Consider the following 17,853-nt stretch of genomic DNA (forward strand, 5'->3'; position numbering starts at 1 on the left):
CCTATGGTTATGCATGTTGCACGGAGTTCAACTCTAGTGAGTGCTACCCAAATCATGGTCTGAGCTGCCAAAGTCTTTATATGTGTGGGGCTGGTTCAGAAGCGTATGGCTTTACTACAAGCAGACCTGGGAGGGTCCCCAGGCTCCCCCATTTTACAGGTATGGAGACAGGGTACAAACTGGCCCCAGTCACACAGCTGGGATGTGAAGGAGCTGGGATCTGACCCCAGTGCTTTTCCCTCCAGGTTTATTGGTGACTGACTATGATGCCCCCCAGGGTGTCCCTCAGCCACATGTTGATTGATTGAGATGAATACACTAGGGCTTTGTCTGCAAACAGGAGGAGGAATTTTGCCACCCAAAAGGGGGGGGGGTGGCCAGGAACTGCTGTTCTGTCTCCTTATAAAAGGAGGGGCCCAGGAAGAGAGAGGAGTTATAGAAAAGAAACTCATATGTGTATGTTTTTTTCTACTCATTCCCTTCCTGCTCTTCTTATCTAGTTTGGAAGAATAGCTTGAAAAGTTATGGTGCCTTCTACGAAAAAGAAAAGTGTCAGGAATGGAGTACGGAGTTGTGATTTGGAGCTGAATTGGGAGAAACGGTCCCAACAGGTCCTGCCACCTGCCAAGGAGCTCCAGGCATATGGCAGCCAGGCTCCCCTGCAGCAGGCAGCTTCCCCTTCGTCGTCGTCTGTGGTTCTCAGCGGTAAAATGTAGTCCCAATTCTACCATATTTGAAATTATCACCATATCACTGGGAACACTGTGATGGCTACAGGCCAAGCAAACAGGTGGATCTCCTAAAAAGGCAGGATTGTGCCCCTCCCTACACCCTCCCCGCCCTGCCCAGGTCTGTGCCTCAGAGTAGAACTGTCAAAAACATTTTAAAGTCTGGCCCAGTGCTTGGGTACGTGGTGAAAACATGTCCCGGAAGCTATTGAGCCAGACTTTGAAAGGGGAGCCCTCAGGAGTCATCTCAGACCAGCATGTCCTGGGCCGTTCTCCTTGTACAGAAGCATGTGCTGACATACACTGATGCCACGAACCTTCTGGCCATACATCGCTGCTTTGTTTGCTGACCCTCAGCAGAACATAGAGGTAGGGCTACTGAAGCCCCGACCACCCAGTACCACCTGGCCCCACCCAGCCCAGGTCTCACCCTGCATTACATGCTCTCAGACACACTATGCCTTTCCTTCCCAGAGAACTTTTATCAAAACTCTCAACTTATGACTTGAATTTTTGTGGAGGGGCAGATGGGATCAAGGTCTCTCTCTTTCATTTCAGCCTTAAGCTCAGTGATGCCGGGGACTGTTTATTTTGCTTATCCCTGTATCCTCAGGTCCTCACATGTTTGGCACATAAAAGATGCACAGTAATATTTGTGGGGTGGATGAACGAGTCAGTCAATCAGTCATTTGTTTGTCAACTCCATCTGATTTTTTTTTTCCTGAAAGACCATTGCCAGGTAAGGGGCAGTCTAAACTCCATGTGTAGCATATGAGAAGGTGAAATGGAATGCAGTCTTTCTCTTTTTTAAAAAAAAATTAAGTTTCTTTATTTCTGAGAGAAGGAGAGAGAGAGTGCGAGCATGAGTGGGGGAGGAGCAGAGAGAGGGAGACACAGAACCCAAAAGAGGCTCCAGGCTCTGAGCTGTCAGTACAGAGCCCGATGCGGGGCTTGAACTTGCGAACTGCGAGATCATGACCTGAGCTGAAGTTGGATGCTTAACTGACTGAGCCACTCAGGCACCCCAAGGAATGCAGTCTTTCTTTTTGGGAGGTGGGGGGTGGACACATTTTTGGTGTCTGCTGCTCTGACTTGCCTAGGGAATTTGATCTGTGCCCATGTTTCCTCCCCACCAGATCATGGACAATACTAGTAAGACTATTTGTGAGGGACTCCCGGACTTTCTGTGACAGGGGCATGGAGGGCAGTGGGCCTGGGCTGGCTATCACCAGTCAGAGCAGGAGGCTGTATTTGCAGGAGGCAGCAGCTCTGAAGCATTTATCCCCAGAAATAGGCTGTTCCATTTTCCCCAGGCACAAAGCACATGGGTTATTGACCAGGAGGCACATCACTCACGGCACTCGGCACCTTGAAACAGGACAAGAGACTCCGTGCCAGGTGGATCAGGCCTCTGGGGGCTCCTGGTGTGAGAATTTCCAGAACTGGAGTTCCACTACCTCTGTGAACTAAGCTGTAGGTGTCAGCTGCAAACTCTTTCCCAGGGTTCTGTTTGCAGACATGAGCTGGGGAGGAGAGTCCCCCGGAGTCCCTTACTAATCCCATTAGTAGGGGTAACAGTGCTGAGGCCTTGTACTTGCTGAGTACTGACTATGTGCCAGATGCCAAGCTCCGCTCTGTCCGTGCTGTCTCCTTACAGCGCTGGCACCTGGAGCCCCATGGGAACGGTTGTCTCCCCTGTGGAGACAGGAAGCTGCGGCTGTGGGAGGTGTGAGTAACTGGCCCAGAGTCACCAGGCTATAAGTGGCAGGGTGCATATTGGAAACCAGATTCCCTGACCTCAGAGCCCCAAGTGTGTCTGCCTGTTTTATTGTTTGCTTACTTATAGGCCTATATCCCTGGCAGGCCTGTGTGGGGAAAGCTGAAAAGGGTGTGATCCCCTCTATACCGATGGCCCTGCCTACAGCAGATGGTCCTCCCCACTTCAGAGCCATCTTTTCTTTAGGCAAAGATGCAGCCATGGGCTCTCAAAGCTGAGCGTGGACTCTGAAATACCCAGTCCTCACCCCCATAAGTGCTGTTTCATCTGGGGGCGTACCCAGGAATCTGTGCTCTCACCTCTGCCCAAAGATGTGGGTGGTAGCTTCCCCCCTGCATCACGCTGCCTGAGCCCTTGTTTCTGTCCCCTGAGGGTGACTTGTCCTGCAGGTCCCTGGACTTGCCATGTGTCCTCCTTGCCTGGCTGAGTTACGTTTAGGTACCAGGCCCAAAGGTGACTGTGGTCCTCAGGGAGGGCACCCTGAGGAATAAACCAGACCAGAGCCTAACTGTAAGGAGGCATCCGCCTCTCCTGCCAGCCTCAGCCACTTCCCAGCAGTTGGTATTCTACCCAGGCACCCGTGTGAGCCATCGGACAGTCTTCCCAGGCACTTCCCTCCCTCATGGGAGCCAGACCTTGTCTGCCCATGCATGAACAGACTCCTCGGGGAGGCTTCAGATAAATAAGCTGCCAGTCAGGAGACACAGCTGTCCCTCCCGAGTAACTGAGGGAGATTTAATCCCAGGAGGTCTTCCAGTTGGACAGAATTTTCCCACTCTGCTCTTCCCTCACCCTACCAATCCTGGTTTCAGAGCATGCCTATCTGTGGTCCTGCCTTTCCCACTATCTGCTTGCCCACACAGCTTGGAATGGGCTGGTTAAGCACTCTGTGCCTCAGTTTCCTCATTTGTAAAATGAAGGTTCTGATAACACCTACTCATAGGATTGTTGTGATTATTTAATGACTTAAATCTTATAAAATGTTTAACACAGTATTTCGCATGTAGTAAGCCCTCAATAAAGGTTGGCTATTATCATCATAACAGCAACAATAGTAATAATGCTTAATATTAGTATAGGACATTGGATGGGGCTGGGAATCACTTGCTGGTACCATCTGGAACAGATAACCTATCCTCTATTAGCCTTGGTTTCCATATCTATGAAATGGACACAATAATAGTACCTAAGATAGGATTGTTGTGAGAATTGACTAAGTTCTTAGAACAATGTCTGGCAATATAAGCACTTGCCAAATATTAGCTATTGTATTATCATTGTTATTACTCAGTATTTTTAATGAATAATTTATTTTTTGTCATTGGCCCAGGCCAATAACATATAACCTGATGGAGAGAGTCATGTTAAGGGTCACAGGCATGTATCGCCAGTCCAGGGACTTTTGGGCAGAGGTACTTTGATGACCTTAGCCAGGGTTATTACTCTCTCCATCTATAAAATAGTGCCCATTTCCCAACTTCCTTCCAGAGATATTATGAAGAGAAAACGGGAGAATGGGTGTGAAAGTGTTTTGGTTCTAAAAGTTCTATTTTAAGTAAAGTAGTACCTAAAATATTAATTAGATTCACTCCTGGCTGTTTAAATGTTAAAAAAATAAATAAGATATCCTCTAAAGGAGAATGTCATGGCAAAAGCTAGAGATTTTTAAATTATGTTTGGCATTTCCTCCTTGTAAAAGTTGTGAGCACCCATCAAGGAGCAAGAAGTAGCCCATAGGCCAGGTTTCTAAGCAGAGGGAGGACCAGTGGGCAGATGTGATTTACACAGCAGCTGCTGCCGCCATCTTCCCTAGGCGTAGTCCAAAAATCCAGTCCTTGCCAGAGATCTGGAGGGACACCAGAGTGGCATAGAAGCCAGAGGGGCTAATTCTTTACACCTGTGTTTCTCAAAGAGTGATAGTTAACACAATGTAAAGATACATGGGAAAACTTTCAAAAATTCATTGTTAATTTAATGGATAATAGAGAAAAATATAACTCACACATTAAACTCTTGATTTTACTGATATTACTGTTTTTCCTCTTTAAATAATTTTTTAAATGTGAGCCAACTTAAAAGGAAGTGTAAGTAAATATGACCAAAATCTTGCAAGTGGGGAAAAAAAGGAGAAAAGTTTGGAATATGCTACATTAAACAAACCTTTATTGAGTACCTATTACACGCCAAGCACTCTACTGGGTCCTGGAAGTGTCACACTTAATAATGTATCATCCCTGGCTTGCAGCTTTCCATCCAGTGTGAGAAACAGCCACATCCACGCTAACTATAACACGATGTGATAGGTGATGTGCCAGCAGTTGAAGAAAGTGCCAAGCAAACCAGATACAGGAGGGATCCATTCCACTAGGTAAATGAGAAGGGCTGCAGAGAGGAATGACATTTGACTGGGTGCTGAACGTGCCAAGTACTCCAGTTAATGGTTGGTGAACAGTACTGTGGTTAACGGTGTCCCTATTGTCACAAAGCTTACATTCTTGCAGGCAAGATAGACTAAGTCCTAGCAGTCAAGGAAATTCATGATGCAAATGCAAGTTTCAATAAGTGCCACAAAGGAAATGAGCTACAGAATAAGGAGGGGCCCTTCTATGGGGCATTGGTCAGAGAAGGTTTCTCTCAAAGGTAAAGCTGAAACATAAATGATAAGAAGCCACTAGCCATTGGAAAACGTAAAAGGTTTTAAGAGTTTTAAATTGTGGTATAACATACATAACATCACATCTTAACCATTTTTAAGTATGCAGTTCAGTATTATTGAGGACATTTACATTGTTCTGCCAGCAATCTCCAGAACTCTTTTAATCTTACAAAACTGAATCTCTATACCCATTAGATAACAACTCCCTATGTCCCCACCACCCTCAGACCCTGGTAACCACCACTCTGATTTCTGCCTCTGTGAACTTGACTACTCTAGGTACTTCATATAAGTGGGATTATACAGTGTTGGGGGCTTTTTTGTGACTGGCTTATTTCACTTAGCATAATACCGTCTCAAGGTTCATCAGTGTTGTAGCATGTGTCCAAAGTTTTTCCTTTTAAGCAAAGGGCCTTTTAAGGGCCCAATAACAGTCTATGTACATACCAGGATTTTGTTTATCCATTCATCCTGCAATGGACCCTTGTGTTCTTTCCATCCTCTGACCTGTAAAACATGTTCCTGTGAACATGAGTGTACAACATTTCTTCATGACCCTGATTTCAGTTCTTTGGGGTATATACCCAGAAGTAAAATTGCTTGATCATATGTTAATTCCATTTTTAACTTTTTGGGGAATTGCCATACCATTTTCCACAGCAGCTACACCAGTTTACATTCCCACCAACAGTGCACAGGGGTTCCAGTTTCTCCATATCCCCTCTAAAACTTATTAGGAATTCTTTTTAAAATTGTAGTCATCCTAAAATAGAGATAGTGTGGTATCTCATCGTGGTTTTGCTTTTCATTTCCCTAATGATTAGCGATGCTGAGCATCTTTCCATGTGCTATTAGTATATCTTCGTTAGAGAAAAATCTGTTCAAGTCCTTTGTTTTTTAATTGGGTATTTTTGTTGTTGAGTGGACTTTATGACATAGCAATGAAAAGCTGAAAGGCTCTTGAGCAGGGCATTAACATAGATCAGATTGTAGAAATATACATCTGGCAGTAGGAAAGACAAATTGAAGGGTAGAAGCACAAAGTGGGGCTCCCAGGGTTGGTGCTGTGATGGCCCAGTGGGGAACTGTTCAGAAGTAGCACCAAGGCAATGGTAATGACCAAGTGAATAACTGTTTGTGTCTGCTTATGCCTGAAAACCTCATCTCCCAAATCGGAGATCTATATTCTCTCAGAGAGATGAGCTTCTTCTCAGGACCTCATAGGCTGAGTTGGGTGGGTGGATAGACTCAGTCTTCTTGTGTTTTGGGGAGCTATGGGTTTCCGTTTTATGATGATCCTGATTTCTGAGTCACTGCTCCCAAACAAAAGCACCGTTGTCATTGATCCACCTGGTGGATGGAATGTAGTCTGTGCAAATCACTTCCTGAATAGTGAGTTCCTGGAAAAGCCAATGGAGATCCCACCTGGGTTTACAGCCAACCCTGTCAGCTGGCTTCTAGTCCGTTTTCCAGCAGCTAGCTGAGCTCTGAAATGTGTCGTTTGGAGCAGTAAGAGGACCTAGACTTCACTTGATTACTGTTTTTAAATATAACAAATGACATTCTCTTTGTATTAGAACAAGCAAAGAAGCTTAGAATTGACAAACCTGGACTTGACTTTGAAACCAAGCACATCACCTTCAGAACCTTGGTTTCTGCTTCTATAAAATCAGGGAAATAGCAACCCACCCCCCTTTATGCATTCTACATATTGCCTCGTTCCACGTTCATTCCAACTTCTTCCTTGTGTACTTTTCTATAATGTAGAGACGGGAAAGCTAAAGATGGAAGCTCCCAGACCCTACTGCAGCTCTGGGGTGATTTAATATCTGCCACCTGATAAGCTTGTGCAAGACTAGAATCCAGAACTAAGTTTACTGGGAAGAGAGGAGTCCAGCCAGGGATCCCTCTTGCTGGTGTGGGTACAGAGCCAACTGTTCTGGATATAGCTTTTAAAATCCCTCTCTGGTAGCTAGATGGTCTGACTCTGGAACCGGCTCTTGGGGCAGTTGCCTCCTGCTTCCCCAGCTTGTGCACTGTAATAGCTCTCTTGGCTGGCCAGTTCTGCAGTATTGCTCCCTGGAGCCATCCGACAAGTTAGTAAGCATTTAATCCCATTTGCTACAATATCGATAGATGCTTATAAAATTGTTGGTCGTCTTGTTCAAACTCTCTAGAGTAGCTCCTATTAACCTGTAACGAATCCCAGGCTCATTTACATGGTTTAGGAGCACAGCACAAAATAACAAGCAAACATTCCTCACACTGTTCTTGACTCCTAGAAGATGTTCAATCAATACTGATTGTCTCTGGCTCTGAAATTGGGGGTGATCTCCTCGGTGGAAGATACCACTGCTTTCCTCTACGATGGAACCTCAGGGATATGAGGAAGGGCTTTCTCTACCTTTTCCCTCCACTCTGCCAAATCCTCCCACCTGCTCACAGATCTTCAGAAGGTTTTTTTAAAAAGGAAAAGACTTTCTCATTTAGACTAAAGACTCAAAACTCAAATGTTCCTGTATTCATTACACTGGCTTGAGTTGAAAAGAGGTGCAGTGGTTGATTTGGGCTCCTATGCTAAAAGGGGGATTTGAGGATAAGGAGGGAGAGGTGTGGAGGGTACTAGACCCTGGTCTACAGGCGAGAAGCAGGACACAGGAAGGGAAGCCAGACAAAGACGGGAGCTAGGGATGCCCTTCATCCTAAAGGCCTAGAGTTAGGATACTCATGCCAATACATGGCCACTTAATCCCTTTCTGTGGCCCCTGTGAACAGCTGGAAGTTGGCCAGAATGGCTGAAGTGCCAAGAACAAGGGGATCAGTGACACGAAGGGAGACTGGAGAATTAGGCAGAGGTCCAATCAGGCAGGGTCTTGTGGACCAGTTTAAGGACTCTTATCCATGGTTGCCCAGTGTTTTCTGTAAAGGGCCAATCTCTATCATAACTATTCAACTGTGCTATTGTGGCACAGAAGCAGCCACAGACAATACATAAACAAGAGGCTGAGTTCCAGAAAACCTTGTTTCAGGTAGCAGGCTGGATTTGGCCCATGGGCCATAGTTTGCTGACACCTGGCCTAGTCTAAGGACACTGAGAAGCCTTTAAAAGCTATAAGGAAGTTACCTAATGATGTTTATGTTTGTGAAAGAGCTCTCTGGCTCCAGGGAGGAGAGCTGATTGCAGGGAACAGAGGCTTTGGAGTAGCCCCAGAAGAGATGGTGATGGCTCAGGTGAGAATATGGCCAGTGGATAGACAAGTCGATTGCACAGACACTTGGAAGTGTAAATGATAGAGCCTGGTGATTGGATGGGTACAAGAATCAAGGAGAGGGAAGCATCAAGACTGATGCCCAGGCCTCTGGCCAGTAGAATGTTCTGAGTATCAGTTTGTTTTACCCTTCCTTGTTTCTTCCCTCTAATGATCTGTTAAACCCTTTCCCCAAAACATTCTCAATCCCCTCCTTCTGTTTCTGCTTATGGGCTCTCTATCATTGTCCCAGTCATCAAGACTCCAGGCTGGAATCATCCTTGACTCCTTCTCTCCTATGAGTCCTGCTCTTTCCTAATTAAGTACATGAGCTGTCAACTCAGCTCCACCATCTGCAATTGCAACCACCCCCTCTCTGTGACCTTGGTCTCTCACTCTTCCCCTTCCAAACCTCTTGGTCTTGGTCCGAGCACATTCCCATGGTGCACATTCCCACCTCTGCAGATTTTAATTCATATTGGTTCACACACTCCACTTACTGTGCCTACGTAGGATTGATCTTCTTTGCAAAGACCAAGACCTCCCTTTGAAACCTTGCTCCTTGACACAGTAACACTACAGAATGGGGCCGGTTGCTTAACTTCCGAAATCCTTAGTTTGCTCATCTGTAAAATGGAGTTAACTTTATTAATATGAGTATTAGCATATTGCTATGAATACTAACAAAGAAAACTCACAGAATCCATTTAGAAGATGACAGATGTTCAGTAAATATTACTTTCCTTTTCCCACACTCCCAAAGGGGGTTAAATAATTTGGGGGGGGGGGGTTTAAATAATTAAGCAAAGGGCACCTGGGTGGCTCAGTCAGTTGAGTGTCCAACTTCAGCTCAAGCCATAATCTCGTGGTTTATGAGTTAGAGCCCCGAATGAGACTCACTGCTGTCAGCACAGAGCCTGCTTTGGATCCTCTAGCCCCTTGTCTCTCTGTCCTCCTCCCCTGCTCACACTCTGTCTCAACATAAATAAAACATTTTAAAAAAGTAAATGAACAAGCTTTTATGGATAAAGTACTTAGAATAGTGTCTGACACATAGTATGTGCTCAGTAAAGATTGACCAACTTTTTTCCTATTTAATATAAACATCAGGCAGAGTTATAAACTGTTGTCCCTCTGCTTGTCATTCCATCATTATGATAATCAGTTTGGGGAACTTGCAGATCAAGAGTGGGGGTGGGGAAGCAGCTTGGAGCAGGGACGGAAGAAGATGCAGCTGGAGACAAGAGTAGGGCACTAATGGTGTGCAGTTCCCAAAATCAACTTCACCTAATTTTTAATTTTGCTAATGGCTAGTCTTTATTTGAGATGTCATGCTGAAATAACTCTTTTAATAAAGGAAAACTAATGCACTCATTTCCCCCCCCCCTTCCTCTACATCAGCAAGGACTTGGTGCAATGATGTATATCACCCTTTTATTTTAATTAAGCATATAGCTGTGAGAGGCTTGTAAAAATGTTGCCAACAGAGAAATGCTTTAACGGACGTGAACTTGAGGTTGGCTTGTCCCATATATCTTTACTACATAAAATTGCCCTCTTCATCTTGCACGTGAGGTGAATAGATGAGCCCCAGTGAGCACCTCTGGGGTGGAGGAAATAGGGTGTTTGGGAACATGAAGAGTGTGCTGTTGCTAGCATTTTCAGGAAGACTGAGAAGAGAAGAAGAAAAAGGAAAGCTGTTTTCTGTGCATGATCACATGCAGGGAAATATCCCCTTTGAGGTTTTCTATCATTTGCCCTCCACGTGTCACGTGACAGATGGTATCTAAATGCTCAGATTTTGAGGGGGGCGGAAATCGAGTTTTAAATCTGAGACCTGGGATCAAATTCCAGCAGTCCAGTTCCAGAGCCTCTGCGTTCAGTCATTGTGCTAAGCTACTCCCCCACTGACGGGGCATAGCCAGGTGTCCTGGTGAGAAGATTGCAGGTATTCCGTGAACTGTAGATGAGTGAGTGATGCAATGTACAATGCTTTGTAACTAGTAGATCAGTGAGTGCAGCACGGAAGGCTGAGTGTGGGGTGTCTGTGATTCCTATTTAAAAAAATATATAGGGAGAGAAACTCTGTTTAAGCCAGGAAAAGAGAGAGAGACCGAGAAACTGACTTACACAAAAGAGGTTTTAAGGGAAGAGACCACACACACACACACACACACACACACACACACACACCCCTCGTAGAGAAGTAAGCTTGTGCTAGAGGAGGGAGAAAGAAGGCAGCGGTTTGGGAAGCAACGTGGAAACCCCCTGAATGCCCACACTCTCCACTCACGAGGGCTGGAAAGCGCATTAAAACTGAATAAGGGAGTTGGTGAGATGTAGCCCCACAGGGGGCATCTGTATTCCCTCTGTGCAGCCACAATTGTCTCACTGGTGAATAATTCATTCTGAGATTATCCTCCCAGGCTCTAGTTAAGTTGTTGTGCTTGCTCTCTGCAAAATCGGCTGGGTGTACGAAGCTGTTGTGCAGCGTCGTGGAGAAGGGAAGTTCATAGAAGCAGGGTCTCCACAGCTGTGGGGGCTCCAGGTTGCTGAAACCTTTCACTCCCAAAAAGAAGCCAAATGCATCCAGTCAGCATGTTTATCTTCCCTGAAGGCAGGTTTGACTTCCTTACTTTGTAGCCTTTTATTTTCCTCTTCTAGAATTCTGTCCAAATGGAACTAGGCATCCCAAAGCTGTTTATCTTCTAGAATCAAGGTCATTGTTACAGAGAGTTTGCTGTTCCAGAAACTGGGTTCTATAGATTCATGCTGGAAAGAAATGACAGTCACTTCCATGTAGTAACAGCCAAAACCCCCATTTGGTTTTATCCGTTCTAAATCATTTAGTGTGTACTGCTGATTATGAACATTGACTTTTCTCAAAGTGAAGTCCTTGAATAGAAGAAAGCATATTAAGTAATATCATATTGAGAGTAGATCACCAAAACATGTCATGGGAAAAAGTTCTTGGCTTTTATGTTCCCACCTTTTATCAATGAGGAAGTGACTTTAAACAATAATATATAGAATTCAAAATATAATTTATTGTTGAAAAATTAAGGCACTTGGTGGTATTTAACCCGGAAAAGAAAAGCCTAGCATGTTGTTCAACTTATCTTTATTAAATAAGGCACTTTCAGAAAACAAAGAACAATATTATTTTTATAAAAATCAGGTATTACCTAATCTTACGATATAAAAGTTCCTCTTTACAGAGATAGCCATTATTAAAAGCTTGAGTATCTTTCCAGAAAGTTTCTATGCCTGTTCAAATGGAATCAGATTATATATTGTTTGCAAGTTTGCTATTTCACTTAACAACATATCATGGCAACATTTCCATGTCTGAACAGAATTCTCTTTGAAAAAACTGCTTGGTATTCTCCTGTCAAGATGCACTAGAATTTAGTTTAACATTAACCAGGCAATCACTGATAGAGATTTAAGTTGTTTCTAGCATCACTGAGACAGTATTGTAGTAAACATCCTTATGCATCTATCTTTGTACATTACTCTGAGTATATTTATAGGATAAATCTCTAGAAGTGGAATGGCTGGGGCAGAACATTTTTAAGAAAAAAATGAAATGGGCACAAATTAAAGCCAGGGTTCTTTGAGCTAGACAAAAGTAGTTTTGCCGTCCCTATATAACCTTGGATGCATCACTGAGGCTGTGACGTCTTCTTTTCCAAAGAGCTTTAGGAAGAACCACCCCCTGTCCAGGCCCAATGCAGCATTGCCGCATCAATGCTTGGGGAAGCTGTAGCCACGCCACACGTCTGTCCATGGATCCACACCGCTGAGAGCTCAGTTCTTCCACCTGACTATAATTAATGGCAAGTGCAAGGAAGTTGTTGGAAACGCAAATCGGGTTCACAAACCTCTTATAAAATATCTTCTAAAAGCCCTCACCTCACTGCAGCCGTTGACAACATGGCTGGGGCCTCAGTGACAACTGATATACGAACTTCCTTTACCAAAGTATTACTAGCCCCAGGGACCCTTTAAATCTCATTTTCTTTTGCTTTTACCCAAGTCGGAACACTAGGCAGAAATGCATATATGTGTAAGATGAATACAGTGCACAGTTGAGATTTCTCCTGCTATGAGTCTCTCCACACCTTGAATTTTGGACTCTCAAGCCGTTTTTAAGTGCAGCTTCATTTTTCTTCCCTGTCATTACCTGATTTCATCTGAAAATCTCAGCATGTGGTTCTCTTTTCCTTTAATTCAGTAGATTTGGCATTGCTGTTTATTATATCAACGTGACATCTATCTAATATAACATCTTTGAAGCACCAGGATGTTTAAAAAAGCGGGGGGGGGGGGGGAGCTTAGCTCTTCGAGGCTAACTGGAGACTTTAAATTTATAGAGGTGACTTTAGCCCTTTGTAGATCTTCCTCTAGATAGAAATATATTTGTAATCAAAATGATAATCCATATTCCCTCATTCCTCAGCTGAGATGAATGGAAAGAGACTTGGGGGAAGGCTGAGCTATTTATTCACAGATTGTTTAAAGTCAGAGTTAGTCTGTCTTGGGAGAAAAGATTGTATTAGCTTGATAAAGCTAACCCTTTCAGCCTGGGGGAGAAAAATTACACAATAACATCACAAAGGTTTCCTTGGCTTCTCTCAAGAGGAATTAGATTTTCACACACCAAAACCTTCCATATTGGAGGGTATGCTTCTAGAGATAATATGGACATAAAAGCAATACCAGATTTTTCTTCTTTTGATGGGAAGCAGGAGACATTACAACAGACCCCAGGATTTAGAGAGAAGGCTGGCAGGGAGCCACAGGGGCATGGTGGAAGGGCTATGGCCATCTTTCTTCAATACAGACAGTATCTTGCAAAAACCTGTCATTAGTGTCTGTGGCCAGAGGTTCCTTGTTTGGAGTTCTGGTTGGGATTCTTCAGCATGGAATATCAATAAGAAACAAATAGGGGGCTTTGACTATGATTTATGTCAGGAACCAGTCCTTTCGTTTCCTGCCGTGCCACACACAGATTGGGAAGTAGGCAAGGAAGCAAGCTGATGTATACAGCCAAGGCACGAGGCACAAGACAGAGCTGAGCAGGAGGGGTTGGAGCTGTTAAAATCTGGCTTGTAAATCTCAAGGTGTGAGAACACTACGACTTAGCTATAAATTGCTGTTGACTCTGACCCTGGAACCTAAGCTCACTCTACATTTGACCTTAGATAGGGTGTTGATTTCAGATTGTTTTTTAGTCTTTCAGGCCCTCAACCTAATGATGATTAAGCAATAATGCTGGGGGCCGTCTGTTCCTAGTTACTCATCATTCCAGTGGAGGGATAGAAAAACTCCTATTTAGCACTCCCTTCATTTATTTCTGTCTCCTTTGTACCTCTGAAGCTGAACATATTAGTCATGTTGTATGACAAGGATCGCAGGGATATTCCCAGCTGTTTGGAAGGAGACAGGGAGAAATGACAGGCAGAGAGGCCACTATCAATAATACAAAGCACCACAGGTGAGGTGTGTGGCATTTTGGTGTTGTCAGCAAACTAGCCAGATCCCAGTCAATCTCTTGTAGGAGGTGTGCCCAGTGGACTTGAGAAAAAAGTTGCCTGGAGAAAGAGTTGGGTAGAGGGGCAGGTGAAAAACTCCACATAAGACTGAAAAATACATTATTTCTAAAATTGACAGTCCTTTTTGATGAGTTAAGTGGAAGCGAGTTATGATCTAAATCAATAGAATTGATAATTTTTTCATCTTGAAAGGTTAACCGTATTTTTGACACTCCCCTATCTCCCAAGCAACTTGGCTTTTAAGAAAAAAGAAAAAAATCCTCTGGGCAAGGAGCCTCAGATACACTTAATTTAGGGCTGATGTTTATGACTGGTCATTGACCTTGAAATTCCATTAGTGCTAATGAAGGACAGTGCTGGATGCATCCTGCCCGGAGACGGGAGTCGGGTAAGTGACAGGCTTGGCGCCTGGAGGCCCCCCCCCCCCCTCCTCCAACTCCACGCTCAGCTAGATCTGACTTCCCCGGGTCCTTCTGCCTCAGCCAAGGCTCTGTCCTGCAGGCCTTCCAGACAGCCTCCCCCTGGCTGCGGGTCCTCCTGGACCTTCCTCCCAGAAGAGAGGAGAAAAGTCCTATTAGAGTGAGTTTATTGTTTGCTGTATCTGCTTCTCCTTTCCCAGAGCCCTGGAATTCAAATGCAGATATGCAGCTGGCATCCTAAAATTTTCCATCTGAAAGAGACAAAGATAACCGTTGTGAATATTTTGCTACTGGTGGGGTTGCTACTGTTGTTTTGCCAAAGTATTTTAAAGTAAATTATGGACATTGTGACACTTTTTATTCCCAAATATTTTAGTATGCCTCATTAAAAAGTAAAAATATGCTCTTCCACAACTATAACACCATTATCATGCTTTTAAAAAATGAATAATTCCTTAGTATCATCCAGTATCCAGGCGATATTACAAGTCCCCCATTATTCTAAAAATATTTTTTTAGCAACAGGTTTGTTCAGATTACAAACCAAACGGTATGCCTGTTGCATTTAGCTGTTATTCCTTTTTAGGTCTAGAACTATGCTGTTCCCTACAATAGCCTCTGACCACAAGTAGCCTCTGGCTTACAAACACTTAAAATGTAGCTAGTCCAAATTAAGACATGCTAGAAGTGTACAAAACATACCAGATTTCGAGGACAGTACCAAAAGCAAATGTCAAATGGCTCATTAACAATTTTATATTGATTCTGTGTTGAGATTATAATATTTTGGATGTCGTGGATATAATAAAATATATTAAATGTATTTCAGGTGTTTCTTTTTACTTTTCTAACGTGGCTACTAGAAAATCTAAGATTCTGTAGGGGCTGGCATTTGTGGCCCATATTATGTCTCTATTGGATAGCACTGGTCTAAAAGATCACCCTCTGCTTTTAATCTGGAAGAGTTTCTTCCTCTGTTTTTCTCTTGCCCTTGACTTACTGAAGAAACCAGGTCCTGAGGTATGCCCCATCTTTGGGATACTTTTTTGATGGCTCCTGTATGCTACAGTTTAACTTCTTCCTCTAGCCCTAGATTTCTAACAGCTGGTTAATTAGGCTTGCTTAGATTCAGGTTTCAATTTTTCCCCAAGAAGCCTCCACGAGTGACACTGAACTTCAGAGTACCACCTAGGGATGCCCCTAATCTTTGTCTCCTTGCTAAGATTAATCAAGGAGTTAGGTGGTTACTATCTGATCCCTTTCTTGAAAAGATGCTTTTCCACCCTCATTACCAGCAATAAGCTGTGACCAAGTATTGGGCACCCTGAATCTGTCTTTAACTTAATGATTTAACATTCATTGGTGACTGTTGCCTGAATTAATTATTTAATTGGAGGTTAGGTTGCAAAATGACTTTTTCTACCATCTGTTTAGGTCTGTTAGTTATAATTTACATGTAAAGAAAAACTCAAAACCTAGACCATTTGGTTGCTGTGAAACACAGTTCCTACAGGAGAGACCAGATAAGGTGCTTGATGCCTTCTCTTTACCAGTTTTCAGAATAAAGAGTTGTAGAGTGGTGACAAGTGAATTTTTTTTATTTCTCTTCTTGAGTAGTACTGTGTACGTAGGGATTTTTGTATATTAAATATCAAGTAGGATTTTACACTTTTAAATTTGTTCCCAGCACCTAAAAATCCAGAAAAAGAAATCTAGAAATTTTGCTTTAAAATCTGTAGTTCTGGGGCTCCTGGGTGGCTCAGTTGGTTAAGTGACTGATTTCGGCTCAGGTCATGATCTCACAGTCTGTGGGTTCGAGCCCCACGTTGGGCTCTGTGCTGACAGTTCAGAGCCTGGAGCCTGCTTCATATTCTCCCTCTCTCTCTCTGCCCCTCCCCAACTCACGTTCTGTCTCTGTCAAAAATGAATAAACATTAAAAAAATTTTTTTTTAAGTCTGTAGTTCTGAATTCCCATGGGAAACTGGGAGCTCAAGCAACAGAGGGCTCACATGTTCACCACACCCCAACCCCCACCCTCCACCCTGGCCCCCCAGAGCCATCTGGAGGGGAAACTCGGTCCTCACACAGGCCATCTGCACCCTGCCCCCAAGTTAGGTTCTCTGCCTCATCCCTGTAATTCGTTGTGTGACCCTGAGTCCACCTGATGTCATGAATAAAGAAATAAAAGTACAGAGAGAAAAGCCTGGCTGAGGGTTAAACAGCACAGTGAGGGGCGGAGGAACTAGAAGCCAGGTTTCCTCCCTCCCAGGAGGGACCACTGGGTTCATACTCTGTAACCAGGAGGCTGTTCCCAGAAAGCCTAAGTAACAGTACAGCAGCTAGAGGAAGGCGCCCATTCGGTGTGTGCTCTGTGTTGTCTGCATGCAGATGACAGCTTAATACTGCTGCTACTGTGGTTCTCTCTGTGATTAAATTTTCCCAAATCCTGGGCAGACTCTGATGCTGCCCACAGCATTAGCCCTCCTTGGGGACCATGACCTGTGGAGTCTATGTGAACTACTCAAAATAAATAGGATTAGTACAACCTCTTTGGAGACCCCTTGGGCAATATTTATCAAAATTTTAAGTGCATATACCCTTTAAGACCCAGCAATTGCACTGCTAGGAATTTTTCTAACAGATATATTCACAAAATATTCCAAGATGTGTGCGCCTTGAAGTTCACTGTCCTCACAGAGAACTGGAAGCTGCCTTCACTAGGGGACCAGTTAATAGTTTATGGCACATCCATATATAAAGGAATAGCACGTGGTCATTTAAAAGAGTTAGCTAGACCTGCATGTGCAGATAGGGGTGAGGTACAGTGAAGTTTAAAAGGTACCATTAAGTTAAAAAAGGAAAATGTAGAATAGTGTGTATATTATTTTCTTATTTGTGCTTATTTTAAATAATATGTATAAATGCCAGTATATGTAGAAAGACATTTTCAAGAAAGATACACAAGAAAATATTAAAATCTTCATAGGTAGAGACTAGAGGTCAGAGTGAAGGCAAAAAATAATTGGTTTTACTCTCCATTTTGTATCCTTATGGATTTTTTATGGACATGTATTAATTTTTTAAATATTAAGTTTATAGGGGCGCCTGGGTGGCTCAGGCAGTTATGCATCCGACTTTGGCTCTGGTCATGATCTCACAGTTCGTGGGTTTTAGCCCCGTGTGGGGCTCTGTGCTGACAGCTTAGAGCCTGGAACCTGCTTCGGATTCTGTGTCTCCCTCTCTCTCTGCCCCTCCCCTGCTTGCACATGCACGCTCTCTCTTTTAAAAATAAAAACATTTAAAAAAATATTAAGTTTATAAACAAGTTTGAGTATTCAACTCAAGCAGCTGGGTTAGGGGAAAACCAGTGGGTGCCGTTCTTTAAATCTGGTCTTCTGGTCAGAAGGGTAGTCGTGTTTCTCAAACCAGCAGCAACCATAGATATACACCGAGCAAGATGCAGCAG

The 17,853-nt window shown here is 43.7% G+C and overlaps 1 protein-coding gene and 1 long non-coding RNA gene across 2 annotated transcripts in view; one reads left to right on the forward strand and one right to left on the reverse strand.

The window, feature by feature from the left end:
- The window catches only part of SLIT3 (slit guidance ligand 3), a 597,991-nt gene that overhangs the window by 357,802 nt on the left and 222,336 nt on the right, over positions 1 to 17,853 (forward strand).
- LOC122492701 lies at positions 9,830 to 11,518 on the reverse strand. Its single transcript, XR_006299738.1, has 2 exons — positions 10,703 to 11,518; positions 9,830 to 10,463 (listed from the first exon to the last, which is right to left on the reverse strand). It is a non-coding gene; the product is annotated as an uncharacterized LOC122492701 (long non-coding RNA).

The sequence above is a fragment of the Prionailurus bengalensis genome, chromosome A1 (genome assembly GCF_016509475.1).
Source record: "Prionailurus bengalensis isolate Pbe53 chromosome A1, Fcat_Pben_1.1_paternal_pri, whole genome shotgun sequence".
Lineage (NCBI taxonomy): Eukaryota > Metazoa > Chordata > Mammalia > Carnivora > Felidae > Prionailurus > Prionailurus bengalensis.